The 14,022-nt window shown below is 36.2% G+C and overlaps 1 non-coding gene across 1 annotated transcript; it reads left to right on the forward strand.

Moving 5' to 3' along the window:
- The first annotated feature begins 3,883 nt into the window (after positions 1-3,883).
- Positions 3,884-3,990, forward strand: LOC122220800. The gene has a single exon (XR_006202982.1). It is a non-coding gene; the product is annotated as a U6 spliceosomal RNA (small nuclear RNA).
- The last annotated feature ends 10,032 nt before the right edge of the window (positions 3,991-14,022 follow it).

Raw genomic sequence — 14,022 nt, forward strand, 5'->3', positions numbered from 1 at the left:
GTGGGGTTACCCGAAGCAACTAGCACCATACCATTAATCAACAAGGTTTAAGGAATAGTCTATAATATATCTAATGGTATGTCAGCATTTTATGCATCTAAAAATCTCTACTTTAATAAGGTCAAGAAATCTATGCCTTTATGGATGGTCTGTAAGCAATTTTATAGTATTATTATTGATAATAAATACATAGTAATTCACCTTTTATAAGATTCTGACTTTTCAGATTTTTTCTGTTATGGAAATATATTTGGGTTGTAAAGAGAAGAGTGAATGTAATCTATTTAAAATATTTATTTTATTAAAAATTCAAGTTCTAAACACTGCTCAGAAGGCTCAAAGATGATTTAATTAATTTGAAATTGGTTTTGAACTCCTTCAAAGATACTTTCAAGTTCACATTGTTGTGTGAGTATGATAACCTTTACAGCCTCCTACGTCAATATAATTACTTTTACAGTTTAAGGATTATAGCTATTAAATACTAATTTCACAATTTAAACTAATTACTAGCAATAAATTGACTGTTTAAAGAATGAGCACAGGTCAATTTCTGTAATATTGTAATAAAAAAAACAAAGTGGGGGGGGTGATTTTCCTAAGGTCAAATATACATTTGAAAATAGGCATTGCACAAAATTTCACTGGGATTAGAAAATTAAAATGCTATCAAAGTGCTAAGAATAGAATTAATTTCATGACAGCAGAGTAATATAAGACTACTGGTTAAAAAATATATTATTCAATCAGTTATTTATTATATAAACAGTTGTCACACCATTATTATGTGCAAAAATTGAATAGTGTGCTGACAATACAAAGAGAAGTGAGGCTCTCCTGCTTCTAAGGAGCTAGTCAGTGAAACAGGAAAGGAAGCAATTAGAAAGCAATGTGGCAAGTGTTATAATCAAGCTAAGTACAACCCATTTGGGAAACATAAAATAAAGCATGTTGCCTTAAAGCTGTACTCTGGTAGTTTTTTTTTTTTTTTTTTTTTTTTTCTGTAGACTGAATAAGTTGTTACTTTTTGCACCTGTATTTATGGCTATTAAAAACATATATATGTTTTTAATAGCCATAAATAATACAGGTGCATATATATATATATATATATATATATACATATATATATATATATATCTCCTTAATATCATAATATATGTATCCTTAATATCATTATATATATGTATATATATATATATATATATATATCCATCCTTAATATCATGATTATCCATTTCATAATATTCATTTCATAATATTCATAATATTCAATTCATTTCATAATATTTTTGAGTAAACATGAACAAGAGTCAATGCCTGTCATAAGAATGAGCCTGTATGATAATTATATAGATACACACATATATATATACATATGTAGTTAACTTAATAAGGATAACTTATAAAAATAAATTTGAGATCCATCATTACTTCTCCTGAACTTTTATAACACATGTGTCTTAAAGAGAATGAGTAACCCAGGAGTAGCAAGTAGGTTTTAGCCATAATTGACTGTTGAAGACTATCTGAAGTTCAATGAGGTAAGAATTCCAGAGATGTCTAGACTTAGTAGGAAAGAATGTGGCTATTGATTATATGTGCTGTGGGCACAGAAAAGGGGAATGTTGGCTCACTGCATGCCATCCCTGGAGTGGGTTAACAACAGAGATACTAATGATTAGCGTTAGAACAAGGAAGAAGAGGGAATGTAGCACATTAAAATTAAATGCTGCTAGGAAAATTACGTGTGAACAGTCATTCGCAGATGAGGTACTCTGATAAAACACCTGCTACCAGCTAGAATCAGCTCTCCTGGCTGAGGGAAGGAAAAAATGATTGAGGGACAATGGAAGGGGTCGGTGGAACTCTGCTGCAGACTATCTCCATTTTTCACTCATTTGTGTTCAATTTACAAATAACGAGGAAAAACAAGAGCGTTTGGAATGCATTGTTTTATATTTGGTTGAGGTTGATTTTCAAGAGTCATGCTTGTGGGGAAGGGGGAGTTTTTCACCTGGAAACATATTAATGACAATAACTTTTAAGGTGCCAGAGACTTTTGGGCAGCACTAAGCCACAAGATAGTGTATTATGTAGTTAAATTCGTACAATTCTTTAAATACTTCCCTGAAAGACAATCACAGATTAAGAGCTTTGAGATACTCAGCTCAGTGAACAACAAAAGTCTTAGCTTGATAGAATAACAATCTAGATTTAATCGCTGATAGAATATTCCTGCTGAATATAAAATCAAATTAACACCAGCAGGTTAAATGGTAGGACTTATTTTTAGAGTAAGTCTTTTCCCTCAGCATAACCTATCAAGCTTGACATTTCCTGTCCCTTTGCTCCTACGTTTTCATCCCCTTGTCTCATGCATTTTTATCTATACAAAATTGAAGCTGACAAGCACATTCCTCCCCCTTGTTTGCTTTCTATAAGTGTGTGGTGTGTGTGTGTGTGTGTGTGTGTGTGTGTGTGTGTGTGTGTGTAGGTACTGTGGAGGCCCTTATAAAATTCAGAAAGGGCATGCGTCAAGTCAAATAACAAATGTCCAACGTAAAAATATGATACCCATTTCAAAGCTTTCTTCAAATATTGTATAGTAATCTGAAAGTCAGGAATTTCTTATTGGATCTGAATTCATGACTAACATCCATTTTCATGCTAGCATAGATACCCATCTATTGGTGAGGAATCATTGTACCTTCTAAGAAGGAAGACATTAAAATGTATATTGTGCATATATATATATATATATATATATACACACACAAAACAATGCCACATTATATATATAAATATACATATGTATATGTACATATATGTGTGTGCATGAATGTGTGGCCATTCAATTTATATGCAGTATATATAAAATGGAACATTGCTATTCTTATAAATTCATATGTGGCTTACTATATTGGGCAAAAAAAAAAACTACCACTTCATTACTTTAATGATTTCTTCCTTAAATAATTTAATACTCTTAATGGTAGAAATGAGCCCAAATGTCTATTTTTTCAAAACTATATCTTTGAAGAGAAATATAAGACTAGCTCTTCTATCCACTCTAGCAAGGGCGAGGTGAAAGTCACTGATAGCAGAACGTGTGGTAGAAAGCCCAGAGCATTAAGGCAGTGGGAAGATGAGGGCCTGGATTTGTGAAATGGCAACAAAAAGGAAGTGGAAGAGACTCTATTGTGACAATATTTGACCAGTTTTGGCTACTGGTTGGGTTTGAAAGGAGATGTAGGTGCAGCATCAAAAACAAAAACCAACCAACCAACAACAATAAAACCCACATCACATAGAGTTCTCCTATTTGAGTAACAAGAAGAAAAGACTTCTACCAGAAATAAGGAAGGATAATTTTGTAGCAGATTACATTTCAATTTAGACATAAACCATAATTGGTCCACTTAAATGTGGTATTCCGTAGAAAGAAACACGGATTTGGACCCATTAACTCTTAAACCTACTGTGTGAGTTATGTGCTATTTTTATATCACGTTTATAGATGAAAAACAGGTATAAACAAGCTGCATGCTCAAGGTAATTCAGTAATCAGTGGAGCCACTTCAGAGAGCCTACTTTTAGCCATTACCTAGAACATCTAATGATTGCACTCTTTGCTTATTCAATGGAGAGATTAGGTGATAACATCACGTCACACCATATTCCCATCATCTTTTATGTGGGCAGAACACAAAGCGTGGTCAGATTTCATAGTGCAAAATGTAGGAAGCTAATTGTATGTTGGTTTCTCTTCTTAGTTTTGCCCATTCAGTGAGTAAAGGAGATGTCCAGTCAATGCCTACTGGTTTTCTTGGTCTCTTTGTTTTGTTGGACTGGGCAATCTGATTTAGGAATTCAAGAACTAGTGCTCACTTTGGCAGCACATATACCAAAACTGGGGCAATACAGAGAAGATTAGCACGGCCCCTGAGCCACGATGACACTTAGATTCGTGAAGCATTCCATATTTTTTGTGCTCAATAAATAATTTAAAGCATAAAAAAGAATGTAAGAAATAAGAGAAACTGGTTTGATGCTCTCTGAACACATAGTTTGCTTCGTACTCCAAGTTGTGCTAAAAGAAATCGATGCTCAAAAGTAAAGAGGAAAACATATAGACAAATTTGAAACAGCTGGATGTCATGAACTTGAATCTGGAATACTTAATTGTAAGAAATCTTGAATTTAATTATCAGAGCCACAGCATACCTATAATAGATTAAAACAAATAAAGAATGGTGTCTTGTTCATTCCTATACTCTAACTTTGGTCTTCTTATCTACTTTTTCTATGGATATGGAATGTAGGTGATTAGGAAAAGAAAGTCCCTTAATCAGGAAATCACAGTATCAAAGAAATCGAAATTGTGTCACCACATTTATGAATATATATTGTAGAGTGACTCAACGTACACTATGCAATTTGATCTTCATAGTCACTCTTTCAAGTAGATACAGAATATTTTTTATCATCTCTATTTTAGAAAGGAAGCATAAGAAACTCAACAAATTTAAGGGACTTATCCAGGTTGACAGAGCTATTAAGTTGGATGTCAACCAAATTGTCTGAATCCAATTCCTATGTTCTTTTGATTCTTAGGGTTTTTAATTAAGATAGGCAGCAACAAAACAACCCCCAAATCTCAGCTTACCCCCCAAAGTTTCTCATTCTTGCTTACATGGCCCACATAGTTTGGCAGGGTGTCGTCCACATGGGGACCCTGGCTATAAAGCTTCTGTATCTTGCAGCTACACCATCTGGAACTTGATGTCTCCTGAGTTGCTGAGTCATAGGAAAGAGTACAGAAGGGTCTCACATCAACAATTAAATGCTTCATCATTTCTTCTCGCAAACCATTATCCAAACATAGTCACATGGTAGGAAGTCTCAGCCTTGTGTGAACCCAGAAGGGGAAAAGAATTAGATGTGACTCAGCACTGGAAGTCTTCTGATATGGTGACCTTGGATAACTAATATTCACAGGTAGGAAAATGAGCATTAAAAACAATAATGAAACAATTTCCCATACCAGGGGTTTCTGCAATTTCTATTTCTATAAATGACAGAATGAAAAAATAATATCCCTTTAAATTAAAACCAAAACACATCATGTATGCTAGCCACATTTTAAAGTGCAAACAGTCTGAGAGGCAGCCAGCTACAACATTCCTTACACTCTGTGAAAAAAGCAGCCTGTATTGTCCTGAGATTACTGTCAATTCTTGTTTAGGAACTTAAATCTTAGGGGGATACAACCTAATGTAAAACTGAGAGAAGAAATAAATAAAGCAGCAGATTTGCTTATTAATTATTTTTTTTCTTCATAGCAAGGCATGAAAATCTCCCAAGATATGCTATATTACTTCACATAGATAGAGTTGTGATATGTTTTTTATAGCTAGAGGTCTCTGACAATTATAGGGAAGCATCATCATTCAATATTGCTCTGAACTCAGGAAGCCTGAGAGAATAGCGAGGTAAATGACCAGAGCAATTTTATATCTTAGAAATAAAAGAAACAGCATGATTTAATGGAAAAAAGAGTGAGCTGCTGAGTCAAATGTCTTTGCTTTGGTTTTTGATGATACCATTCATTGAGACTCAAGCTTGTTGACTGCAAAAATGATACAAATATCAACACCTGCCTTACTGGGTAATTGTGAGGAACCAATGGGACAGTCTTTTATGACAGCAGTCTCTAGACTGTAAAGCACTGAAATCAAACTTAGTTGTTACTGAAAATTTGTTGGGTTGATACAGAGGAAATGAAAGACCAAATTCTGTGGCACCTAAGAACCGGGGCTGGGCCATTGAAAATGTAGCCAGAGGAACTTTCTGCTCTCAACTTTCTTCCTTTGCTAACTCTTACTGCTGATGATCTCAGCATGGTATACTCTGTTCTTTCTTCCTCCATGAAGGTACAAGAAACTTAGAGCTCTTTTTATTGTTAGAAACAATCATCATTTTTAAAGCCTTTTTTTTTTCTAAATCCATTTTACATGATCAGTAGAAAAGCATGCGTGTAGAAAAAAAACAAGCCTTAAATTTTCAAGCATGCTGAAAAGATGAATTTTTTTCCCTAAAACATTTGCCTATTAAGATATTGCATATGATCAGTATAATGAGACTTAATCCACTTAAGCAAGATTGCATATTTGTCTCCAAATAACACATGCCCGTTTACACGAAATATATGTGGATGAAATGCTACAATTTAAACTGTAAAGTTGAACTTGATCAAATAAATGAATACCTTAAATAAGTGAAGAAACTGATCATTAAAATTCAATTTCCACTGGATAAAATGTGTGACCAGTGTTGCAAAGCAATATGCCTATGCTACCATGGTACTAGTATTTTAGTTCAAGCTAGCGTGTTGAAGACCCGATGTTGAAAAATGGTGCTTTTGGTTATAGACACTACTTCATATGAACAAAATCTTCTGAAATATAATCCTCATCTTTAATTTTTTTTTCTAGTGCCAGAGTTTTAACCTGTCTAAATTTAACTGTCTAAATAACCACAGAGAAATCTCCTGGGAAGAAAGTGCTTCAAAAGCAGGGGCACCTGGGTGGTGCAGTTCAGTGAGCATCCGACTCTAGATTTCAGCTCAGATGGTGATTCTAGGGTTGTAGGACCAGCTCTGATCAGGCTTGTGCTGAATGTGGAGCTTGCTGAGATTCTCTCTCTCTCTCTCTCTCTCTCTCTCTCTCTCTTCCCTCCCTCTGCCCCTCTCCCCTGCTCATGCATGTGCTCTCTTCTCTCTCTTAAATAAAATTTAAAAAATTTCAAAAGCAGGTAGTTCCTCACATCTCTACTATACTTATGAATATTTTCTTATAAACAGCCTACTATGGATAAAAACCCAATCTTGCTATATCTCTTCCCTTTCACCTGGATGCATCCATTTATTTATTCTGTTTTTCATTTAACATATATTTGCTGAGAGTTATTATTGACAGGCACGCTTCCATGTGCCTGGAATATAGACGGTAAGAACATAGAAGGTGAGTGTGGGTGTGGGGTGCTCTTTAGATTTAATCTCTCTGAGGAGTTGAAAGTAAGCAGAGACCTGAATCGGTTAGCCATACAGAGTTGGACAAATTTGGAAGCACAAATTGTATTCATGTCTAGAAGGAGAGCATTGCATACAAAAACCTGAGGTTATAGAGTGTCATTGGTGTTCTTTCCATTTGGGAAAGAAGCAAATGTGGCTACCTTTGCATAAGGAGTTAAAAGAAAAGTCCTTGAAGCTAGATCCTGGATGGCTTCATAAGTCAGAATGAGAAGTATAGATTTGCATTTGGCAAAATGGCAGCTGTTGGAGATTCTGGGTTAGGAGGGAGGGACATGACTCAATTTGTGTTTTAAGGACTTCCCTGGCCACAGTCTGGAGACAAGTCTACAAAGGCTTAGTGTGCAAGCAGAAAAACCACTTGGGACATCTACAGCAAGCCAGATGCTCACCTCCATGTACCAAACATGTCATGATTGTCGTTTAAGGAGCAAATTAATACACAAAATTCAAGACTGGAAGTCCAGTTCTGATATGGCTGAGTTTTGTGATTGTTGTGACTCGCCTAATACTTCTTGATAAAGTTGACAAGTTCTGAACTCTTTAAAGTCTCAGTTCCACTTATCAGTAAAATAGAATGATACCTGACTTCCCCTCCACATGTAGTGGGGGCAGGATCAAAGGAGATAATGTGTGTTGAAAGCACTGAGAAAACCATGAACTTCAAAGCATGGTACTCTACAAATGCTGGGTATTGTTATGCATAATTATTGGTCCTGATTTGATTTAGCAAAGGACTGTTTGTTTTCTCTAAATTGGTCAAAGAGGAACCATGCCTCATTCTAAACTACAGGTAAATCTAGTTGTACCCCAAGTAAATTAAGTGGAATCTAAAGATGATCATTTAAGATTGTTTATTTAGAAATGGAGTTTTTCCTTGAAATTCGGGTGCCTACAATTGACCAACTTGAAATACTTAAAGCTGGTAGGGTCCCTTTTAAAAAATATCTGGGCACCTGGGTGGCTGAGTCGGTTAAGCATCTAACTTTGGCTCAGGTCATGATCACATGGTTCGTGGGTTTGAGCCCCGTGTGGGGCTCTGTGCTGGCAGCTCAGGACTTGGAACCTGCTTCAGATACTGTGTTTCCCTCTCTCTCTGTCCCTCCCCTCCCTCTCAAAAATAAATGTTAAAAAAGAATTAAAAAACATATCTCTGTGAAGGGGTGCCTGGGTGGCTCCGTCGGTTAAGCATCTGACTCTTGGTTTCAGCTCAGGTCATAATCTCACTGTTTGTTAGTTCTAGCCCCACATTGGGCTCTGCACTGTCAGTGCAGAGCCTGCTTGGGATTCTCTCTCTGTCCCTGCCTCTCTGCCCCTCCCACTCCCTCTCTCTCTCTCTCAGAATAAATAAATAAACTAAAAAAAAAAAAAAACTCTATGCAATGTCATTGTTAACATTATGAAAATAAGCCATCATGGTTTAATCAGCCATATTGAAGTTTATAGCTGTATCTCAGGACACTTAGACACCTGTCTATATCTGGGGAAGCTAATGTCTTGTTCAGGCAAATCACAAAGCAGAATGAAAGAGTCCTCCTGATTTTGTAGATTTAATCTAACTCTTTTTGAGTGACAGGAGAAGCAACATGGTACCTCCCCCAATCTCTCCATCCTTTTATCCATCTTACTTGTCTGTTCTTTTTTTGTCCTTATATTGAAAATATTAAGGCCTGGGGCACCTGGGTGGCTCAGTCGGTTAAGCATCCGACTTCAGCTCAGGTCACGATCTCACGGTCCGTGAGTTCGAGCCCCGCGTCGGGCTCTGGGCTGATGGCTCAGAGCCTGGAGCCTGCTTCTGATTCTGTGTCTCCCTCTCTCTCTCTGCCCCTCCCCTGTTCATGCTCTGTCTCTCTCTGTCTCAAAAATAAATAAACGTTAAAAAATTAAAAAAAAAAAAAAAAGAAAATGTTAAGGCCTATAAAAAAGTTACCATGACTGATTAAGGAGTTCAGGCTTGTTTTTGAAAAGTTTTTGTCTTTATTCTAACCTACATCATTTGTCTAACTTGACATATTTGACTAATTTCTCCCTCCCAATTCAATTCAGTCCTTTTTCTTAGCCCCTCACTCAGATCTTCTTGCCATGGTTCTCTGGGACATGACTTCACAATCAAAAGCCTTTCCTTTCAGGAAGAGACAGAGGATAGAGGTAGGGAAAGGAAAAAAGAGAAAACCACTTTTTAAAATGTTGCCCTTCCTTCCCATCAAGTCTTTTTTCGATAACATTGCAACACATTATTTGTGATTACAACTAGTATTTATAGACATCTAGATTTTAACAAAATGCTTTTTATATATTATGTGTTGAAAAAAAAAACATGGACACACACAGACACACATACTGTGAGAAAGCTAGCAGCACTTTATGGGGCAGAAACTGAAGCATGTATGCAAAAGCACATTCTGGAGCAAAGGAATTGACCAATGTCTTTTCAATTTTAATTTCACTTTTCTTCTCTCAATTCAGAGTTGCCTAAAAAAGTATGTGAGTGTAGTTTTACAAATGTATACTCACAAGGAATCTTATATGTTAAATCAGAAACAAATGTATCTGTCCTGACAGGGGTTAGGAGCACAGAGGAAAGGAGGGTTTTAGAAGATGGACCCTTGTAGGTTGCATTTCTCACTAGCTTCCTTTTTAGTAAGCGCCCATTTAGTCAGCAAGTATTTATTGATTTATCAAGTGATTGGCACTGTGACAGAAATATGAGAAAACTGGGAGAGAGAAGCAAATGACCTACATTTACAAAGTGAATGTGGAAGAAAGAAGTACTCCTTGAATTCCAGTTTAATTCTCTACACATTAAGTCATACTGTGTTCCAACTGCTAATAAATATACTGATTTTGTTTAAAGAATATGACTTTTGTAAAAACTACTTCTGTAGAAGAGGTTTTTGTTTCTCTAAAGGAAGATACAATTCATGTGGGTAAAATAGCTTATGAGATGTTTGGATCAAGCTGTTGGATGTTTAAAAATCTATCATACCAGGGTGCCTGGGTGGCTCAGTCGGTTAAGTGTCCGACTTCGACTCAGGTCATGATCTCATGGTCAGTAACTTCGAACTCTGTGTTGGGCTCTGTGCTGTCAGCTCAGCATCTGGAGCCTGCTTCAGATTCTGTGTCTCCCTCTCTTTTTGCCCCTCCCCTGTTTGTACTCTGTCTCTCTCTTTCTCAAAAATAAATACATGTTAAAATATTATTTTAATATAAAAAAGATATAAAAATCTATAACACCTATTTCTAAACAACCACTAGTTGACTGAAATTGGAGAAATAAGGAAATAAAAAAGATTTTAACAGATAGTGGTAACTATGAACTTATACATACATCTTTAGAACATGACAAATGTGAGATAGGTACAAAGAAACTATTGACAAAAACAAGAGTAAAAGCTATCAAAAAAACATACAAAATACGAGTTTTTTTTCTTCATAACTTATAAGGAATAAAATAACAAGCAGGGAAATAATTGTATTATAAAAGTATGTCAGTGAAACATTTCACATTATAATCATCAAAGAAAGGACAGAAAAATCTAGTGTGGTTAACTAAAGAGTAAGATGTAAAAACAGATTTATTTTCATGAAATCTCAAATAATTTAACAAAAAGAATTAAATAACTTTTAAGAGAAATGATGGCATGTATTAGAGTACATTTCAGTTCACTATTTTTTTTTCAGTGACGTGAATGGTATATTTATTTTCTTGAACAAAACCTATGTGTCAAGGACTTTTATTTTTTTTTTAATTTTTTTTGAACACTTATTTATTTTTGAGACAGAGAGAGAGAGAGAGAATGAACAAGGGAGGGTCAGAGAAAGAGAGAGACACAGAATCTGAAACAGGCTCCAGGCTCTGAGCTGTCAGCACAGAGCCCGACGCGGGGCTCGAACCCACGGACCGCGAGATCATGACCTGAGCCAAAGTCGGACGCTTAACCGACTGAGCCACCCAGGCGCCCCTGTCAAGGACTTTTAAAAACATCAACATATACGTAGTTGATAGAGGATGAATATGTCATTTTTTTCTTGTTTTTTGCAGCATCATTCTCCAGTTATTAGGTTTTGTATTTTTTAAATTAAAGAAGTAGCACTGAGCTAAAATGGACACACCAAGATTTAATAATTATATTTTTTCAGCTGTGCACATTACCAGACCCATCATTCTGAGTCATCCACATTTTTCTTACTCAAGGAAGCACCTATGATTCAAGCCCATTAAAAGCGGTCAACAGAAAGAGTATTTTGAGGTATGGAGATGATATTTTGAAATACACATCTATTCCTATAACATCTCAGAACCTGGCATAATTTATAAATAAATAGAGGCAGATGATAGATAAGTAGATAGGAAGGTAGGTAGGTGGATAGAGGAATAAAGACATCCTTGCATTGTATGTAAAGGGTACATATGAAAAACTATTAGGCAAAATGTGCCACTTTAAAATTAATTTTTTAAGTTAGGCAACTAGCAGTTTCCAGTATTTAGTAATTACCATCTAATTAAAGGATGTGCTAAATAGCTTGAAAGTTCATCTCATAAATTCTCTTGAAAAAACAGCTATATTGAGGTACTATTGATTACAAAAACCGTACATGTCTCATGTGTACAACTTGATGAGTTTGGGTTTCTTGACTTCAGTGTGTTGAGGACATTTGGTCTTTCCAGTTTAGATACTCTGCCACTTTTATCTACCAAGTCTTCTTCGGCATTTTTCCTTAGAAGGTAGAATAAAATTCTCTCATCCAATTTCTGTAATTATTTTGGAAGACACAGACTCACCATGTGGGCCCTGGTATTGACACTGCTGTGATATTTCTGCCTCTCCGAATGCAAGGTTAAAAAATAATAATAATTATTTCAAAAAGGAGGGTTTGCCAGAAACTTACCGACTTGCTTAACAAATGCCTTTTTTTTTTTTTTTTTTTGGCTTGTTCAGAATTGTTTCCTTGACTGATACCACCTTGGGATATCCTAGCCAAGCTAAAGAACATTTTGTTTAACAGCTACCAGTGATTTAATGCATATGTTTTATGCCAACTCTTTTCAAATGTTTGGAATTTAGCATATCATTTAATCCACACAATACTTGTATGGGGCTGGGAAGCAATCATATTCATTTAACATGGGAAAAGGGGTCATACAGAGAGGTAGGTTCCATACTCAGGATCACTTACACAGACTGGGGAGAGCCAAGCCAAGAATATAGGTAGCCAATCTTCTCGCCTAACAACCTCACTCTACCCATCCTGTGACGTGGATTAAACCCAAGCTTAGGCACCACGTAAGTCATTAGCACTTGAGTCAGTCATTAACAGTTTTTGTTACATCTAGACTCTTGTATTTGTTTTAAGTAATTTGCAGTCCCTTCAGAAGGAAAAAAAAACTCATGTATTAATCATGTATCATGTTGGAAAAACTGAACAGCAACAGATCTTGACTAGAACCCATTTCCTCTCAGTTGTCTTCTAAAAATTCACTTGTGACATTACTCTGTCCTCTCTCACTTTATCACAGCTCCTTCTCAATATCATCTGTAGAATCCTTTTCTTCCACATGCTCTCCAAATATTGATGGTCTATAGGATTTTAGACTCAGTCTCCTTTCTATCAATTTCTGAGTGATACGAGCCATTCAGCATGAGTGACCACCTGTGTGTGTGTGAATAACTTACGAATCCTCTTGGCTAGGCCATGTTTTCTGTGTACTCTGGATTAGTATATACCATTGTCTCCTTAAGAGCTATGCTAAGATTTTCCAAAGGGATAAAATGTCAGTTAAACTCACCAATGTCCTTTTTACTCAAATGCCTTTCCCCCCTATTTTTATGTATTGTTAACATCATCGTGAGCCGCAAAGAGAAGCCACCAATGTATTTTGGTGCCTATCCCATGCTCTCTCCCTTTCATATTCTCCCAGTCACTAAGTCCTGTAGATTTTATTTCCCAAATGCTGTTTAAATGTGCTTCCTCCTTCCCATTTCTTTTATTGCTAATGTACTTTACATGTTTATATTCTGACTTATAGGCTGTTATGATAAACCCCCACTTGGTCTTCATTGATTTTTTTCATCCTGCTCCATTTACCACTTTAAAACCCAGTATTCTTTCCAAAAAACACACTCTCTTGATGTTGCTTACGTGTTACAACCTTTGACAATTCCACACACCAGTGGAAAATGGCTGGCTCCCTAATGTATTATATAAGGTCTCATAACAATATATTTTTCTAATTTTTTTAATGTTTATTTATTTTGAGAGAGACAGAGAGACAGAGAGACAGAGTGTGAACAGGGCAGGGGCAAAGAGGGAGCAAGGGAGACAAAGAATTTGAAGAAGGCTTCAGGCTCTGAGCTGTCAGCACAGAGCCTGATGCGGGGTTCGAACCCATGAACTGTGAGATCATGACCTGAGTCAAAGTCAGACATTTAACTGGCTGAGCCACCCTGGTGCCTCAAGGGTCTCATAACAATCTTGCCCATTGTCCTTTCCTGCCTCTTTTATTACCTATTTTCACACTATACTATAGCCACCCCAAACTTTTTTCTTTCCCCAGACATATCTTTTCCTCATTAAAAACAAAACAAAATAAAAACTGGTATTCATTCTCTCTGAGCTCTCTCCCTTGGTTACTTAAACCAGAATAATCCTACATCTTTCATCCATGATATAAATTGCAACCATTTCATAGAAGAATAGCCATTGGTAGGGAAATCATTCCCTCTCTCTGTTTGATAACACTCTTCTTATATCTACTCTTGCGTTGGCATGCTAATTTTTTTTTTTTTTTTAGTTTATTTATTTTGAGAGAGACAGAGAACAAGTGGGGGAGAGGCAGACAGAGAGGGAGACAGAGAATCCTAAGCAGGCTCCATGCTGTCATTGCAGAGCCCCATATGAGGCTCCAACTAATGAAACTGAGATCACGA

This window comes from Panthera leo, chromosome B2 (assembly GCF_018350215.1).
Source record: "Panthera leo isolate Ple1 chromosome B2, P.leo_Ple1_pat1.1, whole genome shotgun sequence".
Lineage (NCBI taxonomy): Eukaryota > Metazoa > Chordata > Mammalia > Carnivora > Felidae > Panthera > Panthera leo.